This window comes from Corvus moneduloides, chromosome 6, assembly GCF_009650955.1.
Source record: "Corvus moneduloides isolate bCorMon1 chromosome 6, bCorMon1.pri, whole genome shotgun sequence".
NCBI lineage: Eukaryota > Metazoa > Chordata > Aves > Passeriformes > Corvidae > Corvus > Corvus moneduloides.
Genome location: NC_045481.1, coordinates 4,105,603 through 4,125,995, shown reverse-complemented (window position 1 = coordinate 4,125,995; position 20,393 = coordinate 4,105,603). Strand labels below are relative to the sequence as shown.

At 43.3% G+C, this 20,393-nt stretch overlaps 1 long non-coding RNA gene across 1 annotated transcript; it reads right to left on the bottom strand.

The window, feature by feature from the left end:
* Positions 1 to 832: 832 nt before the first annotated feature.
* LOC116446037 lies at positions 833 to 19,808 on the bottom strand. Its single transcript, XR_004241001.1, has 4 exons — positions 13,276 to 19,808; positions 9,121 to 9,991; positions 8,161 to 8,338; positions 833 to 6,701 (listed from the first exon to the last, which is right to left on the bottom strand). It is a non-coding gene; the product is annotated as an uncharacterized LOC116446037 (long non-coding RNA).
* Positions 19,809 to 20,393: the final 585 nt, after the last annotated feature.

Genomic DNA, 20,393 nt, shown 5'->3' with positions numbered 1-20,393 from the left:
TGCTCCTCTACCCTATTCGTTGAGTTTTGACAATTTGACAAATTATTTTGTTGTGTTGTCTCTAGACCTGGAGGAGCTGAGCGTGTCGCTCCCACCTTTGAGTGCAGCTGAGCGTTGCCTGATGGAGGGATGAGAGACCCAAAGAGATGCTGCAATGCTACAAAATCAAGGTAAACCCTCTTAGACTTTCTGCTTTATGACATTTTCCTCCTAGGTGATCAGTGCTAAACCACCTGCCTCTTGAATAAGGACAGCTGAAAAGTTTCAGAGCAATTTCTAAACATCTTGATTCCCTCTGCTGTGAATCAATGAGTTGTTTTCTTACCAGGATCTCCATTTCTTACTTAAAGCTGCTGGGATGCTGCAGTGATGAATAGGGCAGCTGTGGAAACCTTTCGGCAGTTGTTGCTGCAGCAGAAGATGCCTACACCAAGAAAGGACTTGATTTAATGAGAACCAAGTTAGAAACCTCCCCCAGAGTTAAATTCCCAGCTCTGTGACCATCGTGGCAGCGGCGATCGCACATTTCTCACCAGCACCAAATTGCTTCTGTCTTAGCCTTTCTGGATGCACAATTGTTATTTATTTTGCAGGGAATGTTTGCTACTTAAGAAGTTTTCCGTGGCTGCCTGTTGTAGAAGCCAACCTCTGTGTTTATCCACAGGCTAAGTAGGGCTCAGACACGCGGCATCTGAGCTCCCCCGCACAGCCATGTCGGTGAACTCAGGCTGGAAGGGGAAGAATTGCCTCTCTGGAAGATGAGAGGGGATCCATTTTCCATGCTAGCTCTTTCCTGGGGGGCTTTGCCAAGAAGAGAAAAAACCACTCACCATTTTCTCTTTTCACCCTTTTATTTATTTATTTTTTAAAGAACATCAAAGTTATCACTCCTGCTTTCTCACCATAATCCCACAAATCCTAATGTATGTCTCCCAGTCCTTTCACGCTAAAAGCACAAGTGTGTGTGTGTGTGTTTTGCAGCATTTAGGAGGGTGCTGGCTGTTTCCCCATTTGCATACACCCTGTGTCGCCAAAAGAGCCAAACCAGGAAAAGCAGTTCAAACTCAAACATTTCCTTATTTTTCTCAGGTACTTTAAAGCCAATTTTTCTTTTAAAATCACTTACATGATGTGATGTCTGATTCTGCTTCAGTGGAACAAGACAAGTGGACAAAAAAGGCTTTTCTTGTGAGTTGGTTTTTTTTTTTTTTTCTTCTCCCTTTCCCTAAACATTTTCTTTTTCCTAAGTTTCATGCTTAGCAAAAAAACCCTCGGTAATTGTCTTGTCATGATTGTAGCTTTTCCCATTCACTGCCACTTTACATGGAAGCCCCGGGAAAAGAATTCTTAAAAATGAAATTTCATGCTTGCATGTGTTTCTGTGATCTGCAGTGTGTATGATCTCCGAGTGGAAAAACTTCTCTAAAAATAACTGGATTACCCTTGCTCCGACGCCATCTGATGCCTCCTGAGCAGATCGCGCCGCTCGCCTGTGATCTCTCGCCCACCGCAATCGGGGTGACAGGCATTGAGGACAGGGCCTGGCGGTGTCACCCCCGTCCTCAGCCCCCTCAGGACATGGGCTGGGGGAGTGGGGCAGCCCCTCTCAGCGGAGCACAGAGCTCTGACCTGTGGCAAACAGGGAAATAGCGTCGTGACCTGGCTCCTCGGGGGGACCTGCAGCTTTTTTGCCTCCAAGATTGTTTTCAGACTTATTTTCCTTGCAGGCTTCCTCCATACAGGGTTGTTTGGACAACGCAGCTTGGGGTGTGTCTGTCCAGTGGTGTGTGCAGGGCATCATCCCAACCCATCCATCAGGAAGGAGCCTGAGGGCTGGGACCTGCCCCCTTTGGTTGTAAGATCCTCTTTTCTCTGCAGCGTCCAGCCCTGGTCTGGGGCCTGCAGGTGGTATTGCAGCCCAAGAAATAAATACTGATAGAGCCCAGAGATCCAAATATTCATCTTTCAAGATGTTTTTCATCTTGTCTTACAATCCTTCTTCCTACATGAACAGGCTCTTTGGCTTCATTAGGATGGGAACTGCAGATGCAGCCAGAGCCACAGCAATCAGCTTCCTCTTTCCCTGCTGCCCAGTGATTTCATGGCAGGATTTCCTGCCTGGAAGTAGAAATGACTTTGTAAGTCCTTGCTCCTGCGATGCCACCCAGCAATGGCACCTGCCAGCTGGGCCTGTGCTGCCCAAAGGACAAAAGAGTGTGTCCCTCTCTAGCATGGCTGTATCCAGCCCTGACCCACATAAGTAACAGTCCCTGAAGGGCTACCTTGAAAAGGGATTAGGTAGGAGTGGGTAGGAAAAACCACTGAGCAGATGAGAGCAGTAACACATTAGCAGGAGCGGGAAGGCTGGTCCGGTGACTGAACACCAGACTTGGACTCAGGAGATCAAGGTTTAATCCTCCATTCTTCCACAGATGTTGGCAAGTCACTTAATCTCTCTGTGCCTCAGTTCCCCATCTGGAAAAGGAAGATAATGGTAGTTCTTTTGTCTGCACTGTCTGTTTAGATTTCTAAGTTTTCCAAGGCCAGGGATGCTTCTTCAGGAGCATATAGATGGCACCTGCCTCTGCAGAGGGAACCACACTGCAGCCTTCCATGCTAGAAATTATAATTAATAAAAGAAATATCAGTCTTTTAATCATCAGGGAACTCACACTGGTTTGCAACAAAATTTGCAGTTAGTGCATGATCAGAGCTTAACTGAGGTTGAATAAGCTCTTAATATAATATAATGGGCATTTCCAGAAAATGTCTTTGTGGGGTCTTGGGACTCTCTGTTTGCATCTTCAGATGACCACAACAGTCATCTCCATCCTGTAGTACCTGAGAGCCATTTTCAAGCTGGGTGTCAAGGCAGAAGTTGTAGTGAGGGGATTTTAACTGGCAAAAACCATCAACAACGGCTTTGTCTGTGATCATTCCCAACCCATCATGGATCCAGGAGAAATCAGATCAACTACTGCTGTGGGAATCTGCAATTCCCTCTACTTTGGAACCTTCTGTTTCTTCATCACCTGAAAAGTTTGGGCTTAATTCATAGAATCATAAAGTTGTAGAATATCCTGGGTTGAAGGGGACCCACAAGGATCATTGAGTCCAACTCCTGGCCTTGCACAGCACAGCCCAAGAATCGCACAATGTACCCAAGAACACTGAATTTCACGTTCTCAGGGTTACGTGTATGTTATATTATTAAGAGTGATGTTGTTATTACCATAGGGAACTTACCACAACCAAAATCACCGGGTTACTTTTTAGGAGAAAAAGCCCTAAGTAGCTATTTCTAGAACTTTTCCTTTGCTGATGTGACATGAAAGAAAAATATTTTGAAGTCGGTTCACTCTGCTTTCCAGTGGGAGAGAATTGGTATCTGTCCTGATTATACTTAGCATCTACCAGACTTTTCACTGAGGTTAAAAGGAAATTTCAGCAGGTAGGATTATCTCCAACAAGTGTTATATCCTGCCAAATTGTGTTTGGATTTTGTTAGACTTATTTACTTGCTCACAACGCCCAGGGAAGCAAAGACTTTTTTTCCTGTAAAGACTTTGGCTCTGTTTGAAGACATGGGAACTGCGTTTCTGAGGTGAATCAGACTCAGGTAGACTCGGGATTTGACATAATATTGATTTAGTGACTAACTTCCCTCTTCTGCTGGATGTGCCATGGCTACTGTGAGCAGTGCTGAGCTATTAGAGAGCTGCAGGAATGCTTTCTGGTTTGGCTTAGGACAGTTCACTTGAAGCTTTTGGGATTAACTAGTTTGTGGTTCTATCTTGGCTCCAGCCTGGTCTCCAGAGCTGTGGGATGTCCTGAAATTCCCTCAGCATGTCCTCTCTCTCTCCATCTCCTCTGACTCTATCCAAGAACCTTGGTGAAAATTCAGACCTGATGGTGATGCCTTCACTGATGGTTCTACAGATAAACCCCTTGACTTCAGCCCTGTGATCTTTCATCCATCTCTTCTTTTTCCTGTGCTTCTCCCTCGTGCATGTCTCTGCTTTCCAGCACTTCCCATCTTGCTGCTCAGTCCTGTATCCCGATTTCATTAATGAGACATCAGGCTCTAAGTGGGCTCTGGGCCTTTCAGTCCTTTTCTTGTTGTGTCTGCCCCTGATGAAGACCTTCTGTGCCTATTTTACGTATCAACAGGGAATGATTCTCTCATATATTTGTTTTTAAGGGCTGATCTGACCGGAGAACTGATGCTAAGTGTCTGCCCCAGCTGCACCTTATACTTCCAAATCCTCTTTCGTTGGACAGGTAAGGAGCTCTGATATTCCTGGTCACAGCACATTCCTAATGAAGAGGGAAGAGTGGGGTAAGTGGAGACATTGCCTTTGCAGTGGGTTATGTGTCCCCACAATGGAGTAAATGCCCTGGAGTGAATATTCTGTGTGTGCATGATAAGCCTTAACTAGCCCTGATTATGTGCATGTTGAAAAAGATGGCAAGAAAATTACAGATATTTTTCTCTTTAGTTTTAAATTTCAAATGTCGCTATTTTTCTTTTTTTCTGTGACTAATTGCACTGAAATGTGGGTGGAAGAGGGTCTGGGTTTACCAATTGGTTGAAAATTAAGAAGAACTGAAAAAAAATCGTCTTTTTCCCCATTTCTGCTGAAAATTCTCTCTTATTTCTTTGAGCTAAACCTCTGCCATGCCCCCTGTCCACAGTAGTCTGTGTTCTTGGCATCCTCCTTGTCCCATGGGGTACTATTTTTGGCATCTTCCAGCTTCCTTGTGGTACTATATTCTTGTCTCTGAGTCAAAAGAACTGGGGGGGTTGTGGGGGTGCCAGGTGAAAATAAATCCTGGGAACATTTATACTTTTCACAGTGTAAATTTTCCATGGAGGAGGGAAATTTCTAAACATCTGTAATTTACAGTGCTTTGCTGCACAAGGGGTTTTAAAACATCAGATCTATTAGCTCTAGTCAATATAGGCCAAGTTATTCTGAGAGATGAAAATTCTACCTAGATCTTAAATCTTTCCTGGCAGTGACAGATGCCAAAGCCTTTCTGGAATAAAAAAAAAAAATACAATTGTTTTGTCAAAGCTCACTTTATAAATACCTTTTGCTGGAATGATGATGCTTTGTCTGAAACACACTGCAGAAAACTGACAGTGGGGATGGAAAATGCTGACCCAGTTTTATCCAGAACAAAAGCAGGATTTACTTTTTTGTACAATTTTTCCTCTTTTTCTTTTTTTTTTTTCTTTTTCTTTCCTTGTAAGAAAAGAGAGTTCAATAAATGCTAGGGCTTAGGGAAGAAGCTGGTAGTGGGAAGAAAAGCCAAGTACCTTCATGGTCAAATGTCCACAAGAAACCTTAATAATCCATCTAGAGCTCTTGGGCAGGTCAGTGGTGCCCTCTCTGAGATGCCAGGGTCCTGGTGCTTTTGATTGTTACAACACCATCGGTCTTCAGCCCTACAAAACACCTTCAGCTTCTGCTCTGAGCTGCAGAGACATCTGGGTTTTTAGAAAAGTGAGATTAAAATGTGAGTTGCAGCATCCCCGTTAGGTGGGACAGATGTGTGGGGTCTGGTTTGGCAGGGATGGATGAGGACTCTGGATGCCAAGTCAGGGAATTTTGCACTGGCTCTGCTGGAGGTCAGGTGGGCTCCTTCTGGTTCCTGACTTCAAAAAATTGTCATCTTCCTGCCTTTGGGTGAAGGACTCCAGCAAGTGGCTCAATAGGTGCAGGAAATCCTGTTCAAGTTCCTGGTAAGGAAAGGCAAATTAATGGGACAAGAGTTCAGCAGAGCTGTGACCCTCTAAGGTGCAACTTCTGGATCTGCTGAGGGAAACACAGTCCTTGTTCTCTTTTCCTTTATTTATCAGGCACCTGTTGAAGTCACACTTTGTGTAATTAAGGGGACAAGATCCGAGGCCAGGCCCTGCACTGGTGGTGTGGATAGACAGCACTGAGAGTCTAAATTTATTTAAAGGGGAATTGATACAGCTCTGATGGTGCTGGAGGCCAGGCTGGATGGGGCTTGGAGCAACCTGGGATAGTGGAAGGTGTCTCTGCTCATGGCAGGGGGTGGAATGGGATGATCTTTAATGTCCCTTCCAACCCAAACCATTCTGGGATTCTATGGTGTCAAAGCAAAAGGGGTTGGAGAGGATAACTGAGCAGAAATCATCATCCCAGAAAAAGTGTTCAGAACACAGAGAGAAGCTCAACCAAAGTTTTCCTTCTTAAATTTGCCCCAGACATAATTAAAATCAACATATGCAATGAAGGAGAAGTACAACATTACTTAATTTTTTCTCTTCATTAGAGCTTCACGAGCATTTGGGCTCCACCAGGTTCCCATTCCTTATTGTAAACTCTTGGTGCTTACATCAGGTGCATCTTCCAGAGCATTCCAGGTCATTAAAAATTCACTCTCTCCTTTTTAATCTCTCGCTGAGTTGTCAGCCTCGAGTGTGAGTTCCTCCCTGGAATGCTGTTCCTTTAGTGCTCATTGTCAGGAAGGGTTTTGCTTAGAATTTTCCCCGGCTGGTGCCATAGTGGGCCGTCGCTGTGGGTCAAAGTTTGCATCTCAAGCCATCAGTTTTCATCTCAAGCCATCAGTTTTCATCATGGTGTTTGTCGTGAGCTGAAGGCATTTTTATGAGATGAAACAACACGAGGGCAAAGCGCATTAAAATTCAGCCTGCCTGTTTCAAGCTGTAAATGAAGCAAATATTTTGTAAAAGAGAATAATTTGAAATATTATAAAAGATAAACCACTAGTATTTGCTACTGATTTTCTTTTGTATGGTTGGTAACATTCGCTTGCATAGGGCAAGAGAATTTTTTAAATAGTAGTTTTTTTAAATAGTATTAAAACTTACTAGTTTGTGTTTAGCAACATTAAAATTCACTGATTTTTACTAAAGAATTACTAATGTTTATTAAAAATTACTTGTTGATACTAAAAGTAATATTTTCAGTCGTATTTTTAAATAGTATTTTTAGTAATATTAAAGGTATTTAATATTAAACATTACATTTATTTAATATTATTTAATATTAATATTAAATATTAAAATTAATATTAAACTAAACATTTTGCTGATACTAGTTTGCTAGTTCCAGAGGTATGAAACGATGAAGAAGCTTGTAGTGCATTGAGCTCTACACAAGCATAATGAAAAAACTCTGGAAAATATAATAATTATATAATTTTAATTCTTGACAATTTCTATGCATTTTTAAATTGTTATAATTTTTGTTTAATTTCCATAAGAATGCACTGTCATTCCTTTAAAAAAATCACATCCTTTCTAGGAAACTACGTCCTTTGTGGACTAGAATTTCAGCAACCAGAAGGTCTGAGGCAAACTATCACTTGGAGATGGCTCTTAGATAAAGTGTTAGCGGGTTCTTAAGCACTCAGTGCAAACAGCTGGGATTTATTCAGTGGAAAATGGATTTTATTGTACAAGGAAACAAAAAATTCAACCTCCAACCTACTACACAATTAATTGTCATATTTGTGCCCAACTTCAGGACCTTTAATTGCAAATTCAAATCCATGAGAGGTGAAGAATACTCAGAAAGCTGTGATTAAATGTGAAATATCCCACAGCTGATGGGGTTTTGCCCCTCATTGCTGTCACTGGTGTCCACACTGTGGGATTCCAGTCTGGTGGGTGCCTGTGAGAGGCATCTGTTCTGCCCTGCCTTGCTGGGAATTGCTTGGGAACATCACACTGGGTTCCTGTGGAGATGCTGAGGGTTATCCAGCTCCAGAGACAGCCCCTGACACTCCAGCCCGTAATGGGCTCCCTCATCTTCTCTGGGTTGTTTGAACCATGTTTTAGCACCGCCACAAAAAGCCCCTGGTGAGCATCTCCTCCAGCAGGAGATTAAGAACTTACTTAGCCATGAGTGACTAAAGACCCCCGGGGGCTTCTGTTGCTCTGCTGTGGACTTCATGCCTCAGAAATGTGGGGAATGAGACCAGTTTGCCACAAGTGAGGAAAGCAAAGCAGTGCAGTGTTACAAACAGCTTTGGGTGCTGAAGTTGTTCTTGCAAAAGGGTGATAATTCAGAAAGACACGACAGCAGAGTACGGAGGAAACAGAGCCTCTGGGTCTCTGGCTCAGCCCCATCATGGTCAATGCCTCCATAATCTTCCTACCTGTTGCCCAGGTTGAATCACAGAGCAGGGAAGGGAGAAAGGTCAATTTGTGAAACCAGCAGAGCGATAAAACGAGGTGCTGGACACTGTCAAAGGCAGCAGGATGCTGAGAAAGCCTCGTGTGCTGCTGGTTTGATGTGTTGGTTCTCCTCACAGCGAATTCAAAGCGGGGACACATCTGAAAAGGTAGATAGTCTAATGAGTAAGACATTTGGTAAATAAGACCAATTAAAAATCAAAAGCAGTACACATCTGAAAAGGCAGATAATATGGTGGGTAAGACATTTGGTAAATAAGAGCAAATAATGATGTTCTAAACCTCAACCTAACACACTCATGTCAACACTTGCGCTCTCACCCACAGCGGGTTTGTACCATTTTTAAAATACAGCAAGGTTTTTGTCCTCTCTGGGAAGGATTTTGTTGCCTTCTAATCAGGTTTTTTACTTCACTTTTGGGGATGCTGTAGGATCCAAAGAGGGGAAGGTAGTCTTCCCTTTTTTTCCCTTCTGTTTGTTTGTTTTTGTTTTTGTTACATTTAGAACACATGCAAGAGTAAGCTGCGATGGAAATGCTTTCATGCTTTTATTTATTTAGAAGTGTTATTAGGACAAATTTTGCAACAAGGCAGGGGCAGAGCCCTGTCTCCCAGAGCTTCCATATCCAGGCATAGAATGATTTGGGTTGGAAGGGACCTCAGAAATCATCAAGTTCCAGCCCTCCTTCCATGGGCAGGGACAACTTCCACTAGAAATAAATAAATAAACAGCCAAGTAATTTTGGTTTGGGGGAGAGGGGAAGAGAACTGCAGAAGCAGTGTGGGATCCCATAACAGGCTTAAGGTGGATCAAGAAGGGAACTTGTGTATCCTAAATTCTGTAGGGTTGGGTGGGAAAATGTTTAAACAGATGTATTTATGGGGCTGTGAGGTTCTACAGAAAAGGCTGAAGCCTTTCTTACCTAATATATCATCTGTCCTTCTGGGGTAGAGAGCTTCCCAAGAGCTTCAGGTTCAGCCTAAAATAAGTCCAGTCCTTAAACAATCTTTGAGCCCAGCTTTAGAGTTGTGGGACAAGCTGGTCCATCTCATAAGGCAGTGGCAGAGCCCTGTGCACCCCTTTGATTTCATGGAGTCATCATTTTAAGTCTGGGTGGTCCTTACACTGACAAACTGCATATCCCACACTGGATCTTTCTATTAATTTAAAAAGCAGACTGAAGTTCACCATTCTGTGATGTTAAAAAGTCCATTCCTGATTTGAAGACCTCGAGAGCTAGATGGTCCCCCAGTTTGCTGAATTTCTGTCACTGGAGTTAATTAGTTTCAGTATTAAAAATATTTACCTTATTTCTAGAATTTCTCAGGCTGAGTTTTTGAGGCATTGCTTCTTCATACATCTGTCTTTAGGCGTCAAAATCCATGTTTCTATCAAGTGTTTTCTCTTGATTTAAGTACCATCTAAAATCCTCTGTCTGGACAAGTGCTGCAAACCACAAATAGACCAGAATTGCTGCCTGACATTTTTCACATTGCAATTCCAACTAATCTGAGCAGAGCTCAGTTCATGTGATACTTGATGAAAATTTTTCTGTTGGGGGAGTGGCTGAAAAAATAAATAAAATTTTCTCAAATTCACTTCTGCTTGGAACTGCTATTGGAGAATTCTTTGAAGGATTTTTCCGTGTTTTGTTTGTTTCTTTAAAGCACATCTTGCTGCTAGGAACTGAATATTTGAGCTCAGCCGTGGCTGATGACAGATGTCACCCAGCAGTGCTTCTCCGCCAGCAGTGGCTGAGTGGGACTCCCAAGGCCAAGTTTCCAGTTTCAGTACTTGAAAAAAAAAAGAAACAAAATAAAATGTGAATTCACTCCGCAGTGTTTCAAGGGTTACATAGGAAATTTGTGCTCAGCGGGTTCTTATTTGAGGAAAATGCAAATTCAGGCTTTTCCTTGGCAGTAAAAATGACAGAGGAATAACTAGGAGAGTAACTCATTCAGAAATAGGAAGAAAAATCAAAATATAATATTCCATAGCTCATATTTTATTTTCTGAAATACGGCGTGTGTTGATGTGATAGCAAACCTGAACAGCGACAGTGCCTTTTTCTGGTCTCTTTCTCTTACTGAACCCACTTTGGGGTTATTTCCATAAAGGCACAGGTTGCAGCTGGTGCAGGTGGAGGGGTGCCACGTAAGACACAGGGACGTGCAGCTGGAAGAGTCCTGTGAATGCAGCTCCCTGGCGTTTTCAGGAATTACAATTGCTGTAACATTTTGCTGTATAGGCAGACCTTTCCCTACACTTACTTTGTCGCTGGGTCACAGCTCTTCATCCTCCAGGACACAGTTTCCCCCTTTCCCTGGCAAGCAAACGCCTGGGAAATTACCCATATCAGCAAATCCAGCTACAGGTCTTGATAAGGGAAATATCTCCTGCAAACTCAGGACTTTGGTAGTGATTAGGGATGGATTTATTCCACTTCCAGGGTGCTGCGCTTTGGTCTGCCATCCTGCAGTCCTTTCAGGAGGGGACTGTCTGTTTTGCTGCTTGTTGCATAGCACATGGTGGACAGTAAATCTACATCTAATTCATGCTGTATTTATTTGTCTGTAGACTTCAGAGATTTTATACTAGAGGCAAATGTTGTGTGAGTCCCATATAACTTATGAACAGCTCAGGACACAGCACTTTATCCTGGGATTCTCACCTCAAAACCTTTAATTGTTGGTAGACCTGAGCAAAACTTAAAGGAAAATTTGCACAACTCCCTGAACCTCCATAATTCTCCATACAGTAAAAAAAAAATCCTTCACTTAGGAAACTGAGCAGATAAATATAGAGGACCTGGTGACCATGAGGCACTTTCCTGTATCACTCTGACTTTCCTTGTTGCAAGAGTTCACAGAGAATGAACAGATGCTTTTAGGATGCTGTTCATCTGATGTTCTGGGACTGAATTAAATTAAATTGTGCCTGTTTCTCTTCACTGACTTAAAATCTCTTAGGAGAGCTGGTTCTGATGGAAGTACCTGTGTAGTGTGTGTGTGCCCTGATACAGATGGATCACCCTCCTACCAAAATATTGCCTGCTGTCCCTCATTAGACAAGGAAACTTCAGGCATCTGAATGGGGACAAGAGGAACCTCAAATCTTCTGGTGGTTCAGGGACAATGCCCAAAGCTTGGCAAAACCAGAATAAAGAAACAATCCTGAGGGAGCTGGGGCTGTTTAGCCTGGAGAAAAACAGGCTCAAGGGAGACTTTGTCACTCTCTACATCTCTATGAAAGGAGGTTGTAGCCAGGTAGGGGTCAGTCTCTTCTCCCTAGTAATGAGCAGCAGGACAAGGTGAAATGGCCTCAAGTTGCACCAGGGAGGTTTAGATTGGATATTAGAGAAAATTTCATGTAAAGGGTTGTCAAGCACTGGCACAGGCTGCCCAGGAAAGTGGTGGAATCACCATTCCTGGAGGTATTTAAAAGAAATGTGGATGTGGCACTTGGGGACATGGGTAAGTGGTGGCCTTGGCCGTGCTGGGGGAGTGGTTGGACTTGGTGATCTTAGAGGTCTTTTCCAACCTGAGCTATTCTATGATGAGTCTGTGTAGATGAGCACTACAAAAAACCCCCACAAAACCAAATTAATAACACAGTTTAAAACTCACTGATAAAATAATGGCTGCAGGAGCAAGTATGCACATGGAGACAGTGTGTACACATGAATGGAGAGAGAAGCTGCTGTCCTGGTTCAAGGTAAGGGCATACCCTGTACACAAATACATGTACAGTCTCAGCAAATTCATTGTAAAACAAATTAAACCCATCACCAATAATGCAAGGAAGAAAGGAAGATTGTGTGATAATGAAAGATATGACCCGATGCAGTTATCTTTGTTCCCATCATAAGGAGTGCAAAAAAAAAAAGTAGAATTTAAATCTCATCAATAAGAACACTGTTGCACACCTGGGGTCTAAACATTTGGGAAGTGCTGTATTAGTGAAACCATCTCCAGGGTTACAGGGTGGATGAAAACTGAAAGCAGCAGCCACCTGCAATTTCAAATCACTAATTTGGGAAGACGTGCCTGTGCCAGCCTATTTCAAAAGCCCCAAAGAAGCTGCATCATCCCTGTTATTACTGTGATCCCAACACCTCCACATCCCGGTGTACAGGGATTTAGATGCACACAGTGACTCTGTGTCTTAAGATGAGACTCTGCACCCCTCAGAATGCCTTTAATTCCAAACCTCCAGGGGTTATATTCCCCTCTTGATGTGTCTGGATTTATATCCACAGCTCCTGGTAATATCCATGGGAATTGCAAACATGAATCCCTGTTTGAGAAGATGAATCCTCACAATTTTTGTTGCTGGAGTTTTGTCATGTTTCTCTTCCATCATGTTTCTTGTACTTATTATTTATTAGCAAGCTCACACTCTGTTGATGTGAACTATTGAAATCTACATATTCCTGGGTGAAATTCTACTATTTTAAGGTAGAGAATGCTTTTCAAATCCATTTCAAAGCATGTCCACAAAGTGTTTTGTGGACATTGATAATGACATGAGAAGGTGCACCTGAGCAGGGTGACACTTCCAAATAATCTGCAGAATTATGTTCTGATCCCCACCCGGGCTCGCAGTTCTCACCAAAAGAAAAAGCTGGACTAAAGCCTGGTGGCTGGCTTTTCCACCCTGAGGAACTATGGTCATAAAGTGTGTGCAAAATGGCTGTCAAAACACTAAAGAAAGCAGGCTCCACACGGCATTGTTGTAGGAGCCTTAATTCAAGCTGCACTGAATTAGCAGAGCTGCTTTTCATATCTGTGGTTTTCGGAAACAAAATGACTTGTACTCACTAGCCCACAGCTGGTCCTTGCTCCCAGGGAGCAGTGCAGATGCACCTGAGAAGTTCTGGATGATGTAAAAAATCCCTCCTTCCCCCCTGTCCCCCAAAGTTGTCTTAATCCAGTCCATGCCATTTCCATCCCACAGACATGAAGGAAACCTCCCGCCTCGTAGGAGATCAGTCCCAGCTTAGTGCCTCCCATGGGCTGAGCTCCCGCTCCTGAGCAGGCTCTGGATTGAGCCAAACACCAACTAACAACCCCATCACCTGGTTTTGATCTTGGAGACCATGTGGGTTTGGCTTCTCGTGGCAAACAGGTGTCAGGGCTGCAGGACAAAATCCTAAAACGGACTAAATAAAGCCGCGCCTCCAAGTCCTTTGTTCGTGGAGTCTCCCATAGATCCGCTCCTCTCCAGCCTCTTTTAGCATCTCCGTGGAACCTAAAGATAACCTGATTAGGCAACATCACTTGGAGTGCCAGCAGCTCAGATAACATACACAGCCTTTCCCATTTGCCCCCACACTGAGCTACATCCCTCACATCAGGACAGCCTCACGGAGGGAGAAGAGCTCATTGAAGCCGAATCTTAGTGAGGCAGAGGTAATGCTGCTGCTCACAGGAAAGGATTTCAAAGACTGTGTAGCTGTAGCACTGTCTCTTTTTTTTGTTGAAGGTGTCAATTCAGCTCAGTCTTCCCTGACAGTAATCTCATCCACAGCAGCATGTGCCAGTAATATCCTCTGTTGTTTCCTTCCAGCTCACAGACTCTGTCCTGTCTCCTCTGGTGGTGACCTCACCTTGTCCCTGCAGTATTTTGTTATTTTGCAGGAAAACCGCAGCACTCTGAGAGAATTGTGTAGAAAGCCATCAGCTTTTGGAAAACTGCAGCTAGCAGGAAATGCCATCAGGTAACGTCACCTTGCATTGTCCCAAATGCCCTTCAAGTGGCTTTTCAGAGAATTTAAAATCCAGTTTGTAGTCTATTCTTTGTTGACAAGATCTAACAAGCCATGGAAAAGGTGAAAAAAATACCATTCAAGGACCTCTAAGGTCTATCCTCAAGAATTTTGCTCCTCTGAATCATGGAGCCCTGTGTAATTTGGGAGGGAGATCACAGAATGTCCTGAGTTGGAAGGGACACACCAGGATCCAGTCCAACTCCTGGCCCTGCAGAAGATAGAGCTTCCTTGAAAGCCAGGACAAAATTGGATCCCTGGAGAAGAAATGAGCACCACAGACCTCACTCCTTTCTACTCCATGTGTATTTTTCAACCTGACTTTCTTTTTTACACAAATCACTCCAAGTAAGAATTCTCTTTCTGAAGAAAACCCAACCAATGCAGCCAACAGAAAAGAAAAGGAGTGAAGAGAGAACAGCTCTGCAAGTGCAGCCCCGTGGTGAGTTCACCTGCTGTAGGTCATGCTGTGGCCTGATCAGTGTGAATTTCAGCTGAAGATCCCGTAACAGCAGAACTTTACTCCATGTGTGGAAACTCTGCTGGCTTTGGCTGCTATGTCCTACCTTCAAATAAGTTTTTACAGGCATTGAATGCTGGTACTCTCACTTGTGGAGAGTAATGATGGTGGAGTGCATCCAGGTGTTGGATATTTAGCAGAAATAACCTTTTCCCCTTCTATTTTCTAGACAACAAGATTCAATATTCTCTTCTGAACACAAAGAAACAAAAAATCTTTGAGCAATCAAACCAGCAGGACTCCCTCAGTTGTCCTGCACTCACAATCTAATTTTCAAAAGAAATGAGTGCCCCCCATGCCAGGCCAGGGCTGGATCTTCACCTCTGGATGAAAATAAAAATGTCTGCTACCTTTCAGTGTAGAGCTAAAACTCTCCTCTGTCCACACAGCATTTTTCTATGAGCAGTTTTCCTCTTAAAATTATCCAGCAACCCCAAGCCTGCCTCTCAAAGGATGAGATATTATTGTTACCCTTAAGCTTATCTGCCAGACAGCAAAGACATCCTGCTTGTTTTTCCCTCTCCAACTGAAGTTTGATTCTCAGAGTACCTGCAAGCAAGGATGACTCTGAAATTTGCTTGTACCTCAGATGAGGCTGCACACAAAGATGAAGTGCTGTGACAAACACATAAAAAGTTGGTGTTTGCCTAGCTCTCTCTGTCTCATTCAGACTTAGGAACCTCTGGATTAACTGACCTGTGTGTCAAAGAAAAAAAAAAAAAAAGCAGATTATATTCTGTCAAACGGAGAAAAAGCAATAAGTAAGAGTTTAGAGAACTAACCACAACACGTCTAATTATTTGGGCTTAGGATTTCACTTACTGGGTTTTTTTCTTTTTCTTTTCTTCTCCTAGCCCCTGCCTGATACTTAAAGCACAAAACCCAGCAGGGAGAGAGGTAATGGAATTTGGAGGCAACTGGTGTTCAAAGACCTCTCTTGAAATGGGTCTATGCTAATGACGAGGGTCTGTGCAAATTGGGTCGATGTCCCGCATCCTCCAAAAGGGGCAACTTCATCAGGACAGCCAACTTGGGGCAGGATTGTCTCCCCGAGGATTTCACAGGGCTGCACCTTTAAGCCAAAACCTCAAAGAGTTGCTGGCTATAACTGACCCGGCCAGAGCAGGACACATTTCACCCCCCGAGAGTCGCCGGGCGCGTGTGTGGTCCCTGAGCTGGGCACGGGGAGGGCACGTTCACCCCGATGTAACTGAGTTTAATTGCTGCCTCCTGACTCTTCAGGGAAGGAATCTGTGCTTAAAGGCTCAGAGCCTTTTCCTTGAACTTTCTTTCTCCAGACTGAGCTGATGTGAGTCCTTGATGGAACTACATTGGTGAATTATTGCTGAGATGCAGAATTGAGTTTGGTGCTGAACCTCGTCGCAATCCCTTTTTTGTCTTCTCTCTGTACCTTCATGAAATATTAAAAATTGCACTGCATGCTTGCACATGTGGCTCTCATGCAGAACACTTCCCCACAAAGCTTAAAAACTTAAAAGGCTCTCTATAAATTAAAAAATCAGTTTTGCAGAAGGAGCAACTTTCTTTTTTCTGAGACAAAGAAAATCTTTTTCAGAAACAGAGCTTTAAAAGACATGGCACTGGAAGTTGGTTAAATATGAGCTGTATTTCAAACCCACGGGGCTTTCTGTTGAAAATGTGGGTGCAGGCACTATATTGGCCCACATTTCTTAAAAAATAGACATCACTAAGCAATATTGTCATAAGCAACAGTTTGCTGGTTTGGAGGAGAGGCTGTTGTGTATCCCTGGAGGGAACTGGTGCTTGGTTACACTGGCTAAGAAAGCACCAATCCATTAAAGAAACCTGTAGGTGCAGCGCAGCACCTACAGCTGCAGGCCCTGTTTGAATAAATTGAGGCATTAAATGCATCATATTCACAGTAAGCAATAAATGCAGGTAATTATGGAAATGAGAGGCCAGGGTGAGGGGAATGGGTGAAGTGCTTGTTCATATGCAGAGCAAGGCCCAAACAAAGCCAGCAATTCCTTTATAGAGTCACCACTGACGGGTTGCATGTGACCTTTGGTTGTAGAGGGAGTTCCAATTTTTCAGGGTGGTCCAGAGAGTTTGTCCCATCCTGGAAAGAGACAGTAGTGGGAAAGCCAAACTTGAGAATCCCAGCTTTGGATTAGAAAAACGACAATTTTTGTTGTGAAAATGGTTTGTCCTATTTTCAGGTATGTCAGCTGAACTTTTACCGTCTGCCAGCAGACGTTGCCTCTCTCACATTCTTGGGTGACTATAATTATGTCACTGTAGAAAAATAAATAGCTTTTTCACTTTTTGTAGTAACAGGGTTCCACCATATTCATCTTTCCAAGTAAATTCACAGGGATATTTTGCCTCCAAAAAGCAGTTTGCAGACATGTCCGTGCCCCCTGCTGCCCCTCAACACTTCCCCTCCACAATGCAGGATGACCAGAGGCTGGTGTTGCTTCTTGAGGGATAAACGTGGCTATTTCAGGTGAAATGGCAAAAAAACATGGATAGCCTTGGAAAAGGAGATACACACATCCAGCGGGAGACCTTCCACTAGTCTTAATGGTTGGTGAGCAGCTCCTGTGTGAAGCCCTTTGGCTGATTAGTGCCTGTGAACTCAGTGCTGATTCCACCTAAAGACTGCAAAGGAACTTCAGGGAAAACAGTGTTTTCCTTTTTGATCAGCTGCATCTCTGGCAATATAATGAGCACAATTACCCTTCCTTGACTATGCAGCATCATTCTGTTAATTGGTGATGATGTTTTCTAGCTTATTAAAACCAGGCAGTGTATTCACAAATGTTTAATCAGAAATTTCTGGTAACATTTAGAATAATATCTTTGGTCTTTTCCAACATTTGCCTTGTTTTCTTTGGTTTTTTCACAGACATCAAAATCCAAGAAAGTCTGTTTAGTGTCCTGAAGTTTTCCTGCTTTGAAACATGAAGGAACTTACATTTTATATTAGTGCTTGTTAAACAACCATGTTTGTTATCTGAGGCTCAAATCTGCAAACTTCTCCATACCTGAGGATGTTTTTGGAAATTAATTCTCCATCAAGGTAGCAACAGAGGTTCGATTCCAATTACAGTGGTAGATGCAGCAGCAGGAGGAGAAATATCACAGTTGCTACAGATTATTTGTGGATTATTGTGCTTTTAAAGGGAAAAAAACCCTCATCAACAAGATTTTTTTATCCTCAATTTTCAATCCAAGCAGAAGTTTAGAGACACCAAACAGATGAAAAGAAGAACTTACTGAGACAATGCAGATCAATGTGAGAGGTAATGGTCTCATCAAACCTGCTGCCAGATGCCTTGCCTTGAATGAATAAAGGAGCTGCTGCTCTACAGTCCTGCTGTTCATTGGTGCTTGGAACAAGAGGGTCTGAGGACACCTTGCCTACCAGGACTACAGGAAATTCAATTTCTGTTTGGTCTGTGGGGTGCTGGAATTGCCCATCCCCATTACCCATAGAAGCACGGGAGGTGTAAATAGCCTGAAAAACTCTTGCAACCCAGAATCATTGTTACATTTAGTTCATAAAGTCAGAGCAGCTCTTTGTTGGTGCTGCCAACAACTCCCAAACACTGACTGTGTGGTGGGACATAGGAACACTTCAGCTGTGCCTTCTCCTAATGCATAAGATGGCCAGGAATCTCCTTCAGAGCTCAGTGGTTTTTGGGATGAGTGTGTCCATGCTCAACCTTTCTGCCCATTTGTCACCCACAAGATCCATAGTTTACCTTTAAATGGATAGCTGACTCCAGAATAACTACCCCAAAGACTAAAAGCAGAATTCTGGACTGATTTTCAACAAAACATTGGTAAGTGTTTCTGATTTTGTTCAAAAAATATTGCTGCCTTTGCTTAGGCAAGTTGATAAAGGATACGAGACACAAATACCAGCACAAAAATGACTAATTTCACTTGATTGGTTTTCCTCAGCTTTATCACTTGATTAATTTCTAAGAGATTTTGGTGGGTGTTTTCTTCTTGCTCTGAACTGTTTGACCTGGCAACCCATGAGCTTTGCCCATTCCTCCCCGGAAAGCTGAAAGACCATTCATAGAACCGTACAGCCCTAGCATGGTTTGGGTTTAAAGAAACCAGAAAGACCATCTAGTTCCAAAGTTCCAACCCCCCTGCCATGGGCAGGGACACCTACTCCTAGGTTTAGGTTGCCCAAAACCCAATCCTAACTAAGTTGCTGTAGCCTTGCTGAATGGGGTATTTTGTCCCATGTGGTTTGAATCCTCCTGATCTGGAGAGATCTTTGCCATCCTGAGCACTTCCAAATCCCTCTGGTTTTGGGGGAAGATGGAGGTGTTCATCTATCAGCAGCACAGAGCCTATAAGCACAAGCTTGAGAGTGATAATCATGAAACTGAACATGGTCTTGATCGTAAGTGCGAGGGGGGAGCTAAACATAGTTTCCCCTAATCTCTTGGGATCTGGGAATTTATCTCTCCCCTTAATTGAATGAATGGGAAATTAGATAAAACTTTGCAGAGTAAATCTTTTAGCAAATGTGATACCCAAGTAGAAAATTTTCAGCAGACTCTACATTTTCACAGCTGCTCCTTTGTTTTGTGGAAGTGTATTTTGAATGTAAGTCCTGCTTACATTGCATGCCTATTAATTCTATTGTACATATTAAATGTCCTCTTTGTAGGGTGTAAAACCAGAAGGGAGACTAAAAACAAATAGCATGTGTTTAAAATGTTTTATGGAAGATGGCACCAATATTTTCTGAGCGCCTCCATGAGTCCAAGGCACTGCTCTCTGATAACACTGTTACTGCTCAAGGCCAAAACTGGAACCTAGCATTAAGCAGGAAATAATGGAAGAGAAGAGAGAGAATTTGCTACTTAGCTTTGCAAGAGACAAAAAACCCCCAAACCCTAACATATAGAAAAGACACAAAAAATTCTTGCTTGCTTCTCTACCAGCCTACTTGCATCTAGGACAATTTAAGTCTGATTTGCTGTCCATTGTCAAGAAGCAAATTATATTTCCCTCCTATTTCAGCAATTCCTGTAAATCATTAAGAGCAGCATCAGTGTTGTGTGTTATCACCTACAGAAATGTGGTTGTCACCCACTCGCTGTGAGAGGCACTGAGAGGTACCTCAGCAACCCTTTTGTAACAGAGTTCTGGGCACTGGTCTGCAGAGATTTATTCTCCTCTTACAGATTTGTGTTTTACTTGGTGGACTTTAAACTGGCAGAGGGGAGGTTTTGATAAGATGTTAGGAAGAAATTCTTCCCTGTGAGGTGAGTGCGGCCCTGGCACAGGTTGCCCAGAGAAGCTGTGGCTGCCCCATGCCTGGAAGTGTTCAAGGCCAGGTTGGATGGGGCCTGGAGCAACCTGGGATAGTGGAAGATGTCCCTGCCCGTGGCAGGGGGCTGGAAACAGGTGGTCTTGAAGCTCCCTTCCAACCCAAACCATTCTGGGATTCTATGATTCCATAACTTTGTGAAACAGGTTTGCAGGAATCTCTTCATAGAAGCCACCCTGAGGTGTTCCTTATCAGGGGGCTCTCCACATGGAGCTGGATGTGCTCCCATCCCAGGAAGGACCCACAGCAGGGATGGGTTCATGAGCTGCTCTGTGGTGGGATTGCTTTTGGGCTGATCCCAGGTTGTTTTCACACCCTCTTTCATGACAGGACGCGCAATTGCACTTCCAGCCTTGCTCCAGAGCAGAGGCCATGTTATGGGAGCTTCAAGTTATGCCATGAATGGCATGGACCAGCCCCACCAGAAGACAAAAACACTGGGGTGTTAAAAAAGCATGATAATCCAGCTGTTCTAGAGACAATGTCTTGATATTTGTGATATTTAAAACCTCTGGCAGCAGTCTGACCAAGAGAAAGCAGACATGGCCGAGGTATCCCACATCT